Genomic DNA, 3,223 nt, shown 5'->3' with positions numbered 1-3,223 from the left:
GGGTCAATAGAGGGAGGGTTAGTAGGGGGACCACACCTATGGAACATATTGCAAGTACAAGTTGGATCTATCAGGTATAGAACACAAATGTCTTAATCCTGTAATTGGATAAATGAGATGAAAGCTATGTTGATTAGTAGGATGTAAGTACTCCAATTTGTACAAATAATCAACACATTGAATCCCATAGTGGCATAAATGTATTTATGATCTATGTACAATGACTTAATAAAAGAAAAAAAAAACTTCAGGCATTCCTCACTGTCAGTATAAACACTTTAAGAGTATTTATGCTCGGGCAGCGCCTGTGGCTCAGTGAGTAGGGTGCTGGCCCCATGCACCAGAAGTGGAGAGTTTGGACCTGGCCCCAGCCAAACTGCAACAACAACAACAAAAAAAAATAGCCAGGCATTGTGGCAGGTGCCTGTAGTCACAGCTACTTGGGAAGCTGAGGCAAGAGAATCACCCAAGCCCAAGAGCTAGAGGTTGCTGTGAGCTGTGGTGCCATAGCACTCTACTGAGCGCAACAAAGTGAGACTCTGTCTCAAAAAAAAAAAAAAAAAAAAAGAGTATTTATGCTTATTCCCAAAGTCTTTTTTGCCCAAAATATATCATCATCTTCACTCACATTTACTAGTTTCTGGCCAACTCCTAAAACTATTGAGCAGTCATAGGTGGAAGAACAAAGATCATATCAGAATCTTACTACTATGTTGCTCTCAAATCTGAAAAAGATAAAGTGACCTATATTTACTATTGCTGAACATATTTACTATTGCTGAACTCTGAGGAATTCCAAATAAGCTCACTCACAAATTCTTATATTTAATCATCATTACTATCTACCTCTTGGGATTAACTAAATCAAATAGCCTATAGTATTTTGTCATCCCCTTACATCAGGTAAGCTTCTAGGAAGGTAAAAGCCAAAACTGAGAAGGAAGCATGTCATGTCATTACCTATTTCCTTGTGTAATAGAGTTATATGTCCCATTGTTCCCAATCTTAAAACACTAGCCTCCTGTGAGCAGGCTAAAACCTTTTCCATGGCTGGGGCGTGGTGGCTCACACCTATAATCCCAGCACTCTAGGCAGTCAAGGCTGGTAGATCACTTGAGCTCATGAGTTCCAGACCAGCCTGAGCAAAAGTGAGATACCTCCTCCACCCTGGTCTCTAAACAATAGCCAGGCAAGCTGGGTGCAGTGGCTCACAGCTATAATCCTAGTTCTTGGGAGGCTAAGATGGGTGCACTGCTTGAGCTCAGGAGTTTGAGACCAGCCTGAGCAAGAGCTAGACCCCATCTCTAAAAATAGCCAGAGCACCTGTAGTCCCAGCTACTTGGGAGGCTAAGACTAGAAAGGCTTGACCCCGTGAGTTTGATGTTGCTGTGAGCTATGAAGCCACAGCACTCTACTGAGGGCAACATAGTGAGACTCTGTCCTCCCCCCACAAAAAAAATAGCCAGGCGTTGTGACGGGCACCTATAGTCCCAGCTACTTGGGAGGCTGAGACTAGAAAGGCTTGATCCCATGAGTTTGATGTTGCTGTGAGCTATGAAGCCACCGCACTCTACTGAGGGCAACATAGTGAGACTCTGTCCTCCCCCCACAAAAAAAATAGCCAGGCGTTGTGATGGGCACCTATAGTCCCAGATACTTGGGAGGCTGAGGCAAGAGAATTGTTTAAGCTCAAGAGTTTGAAGTTACTGTGAGCTGTGATGCCACTGCACTCTATCAAAGGCAACATAGTGAGACTCTGTCTCAAAAAATAATATTTTCCCTAAAGAGGACCCCCTATGCTATATAAAATTTAGGCCTCATAGAATCTGAATCTACCCCTGACCAAATATTAACAGAAACTGGACTTTTATAGTATATGTTATTTAAGAAAACCCATAATTTTAAAAGCTACCTTGAATTTAGTAATACTAATTCATTTATATCTTATTAATCAAAGTAACATATAATATTACTCCTTGTATAAATTTTGTTAGCACTAAATAGATCTAAATACAAAGTTTGGTCCACATTTGAATTTTGGATTCTTCGTTCACTGTAGTAATTCTGCCAAAAGACAGGGCTAAACTAAAAAGACTGCAACTCAGATTAAGACTTGCAGAATTAAAAGGCCAGGTGCTGCACGTTAGGAGTCCCAGCTCTCAGGAGGATTGCTTAAGGCCAGGAGTTCAAAGCCAACCTGGGCAACCGAAAAATTATACTATTAATCAAAACAAATTACTGTAACTAGCATGGCACTATGGTAGGCACCAGTAGTCCCCAGCTACTTGGAAGGCTGTGACAGGAGGATCGCCCCAAGAGTTTGAGGTTGCTGAGAGCTATAGTGCCATAATACTCTACCCCAGGGTGACAAAGTGAGACTCTGTTTCTAAAAAAATAAAAAATAAAAATATTACTGTAGAAGACTGGCAGAATTAAAGGTACAGCTCTAAAGCTGACTACCTTTGATAAAAACAGCTAACTTCCCTATACTAGTGAAATTAGGGGACAATAATTCCTTTATAACAAATATACACAGTATTTCTTTATAACAAATATACACAGGCTTAATGTACTGCCATTTTTCTTCAGGCCAAAGTAATAAACCAGGCTCTAGCTGCAGCCACCCTAATTATCCCCCACTGTATTCCTCACCAACAAAGAGAAGTCACTAGCTTCTCTTAGCCCCTGTTTCTGAAAAAGCCCAAAGTAGTCATTCAAATAAAACTGCTTCTGCACAAAGGAAGATAAGGCCTGGATCAGGAGGAGCCTGGAGCCCTAACAGACAGTGGGGTAAGTGAGGTCCAAAAAGCTACAGGGTAGTATGAGAGATTCACTATGAATGGTTTTGAATGGAACTGAGATCAATAAAGACTAGATAGGATTTGTTCCTGCAAAGCCCTGGCAGCCTCTGAGGAAACCAGGTGTAAAGTGCAAGAGGCTTAGAAGGAGAAGACCTTTTATGGAAATTCATTTCACAGTAACTAAAGTTCAGTGAGGTCTCTAAGCAGACACTACTAGTTCCATGTGTACATATAATAACTCCATGACATTTATTGCAAATGGTAGTATCAAAGTATCTTCATTAAGATATTTATTAACGGCTCGGCGCCTGTGACTCAAGCAGCTAAGGTGCCAACCACATACACCTAAGGTGGCGGGTTCGAATCCAGCTTGGACCCGCCAAACAACAATGATGGCTGCAACCAAAAAACAGCCGGGCATA

The sequence above is a fragment of the Otolemur garnettii genome, unplaced genomic scaffold (genome assembly GCF_000181295.1).
Source record: "Otolemur garnettii isolate 467f Iridium unplaced genomic scaffold, OtoGar3 scaffold00008, whole genome shotgun sequence".
Lineage (NCBI taxonomy): Eukaryota > Metazoa > Chordata > Mammalia > Primates > Galagidae > Otolemur > Otolemur garnettii.
Note: the sequence above shows the minus strand (reverse complement) of the source record.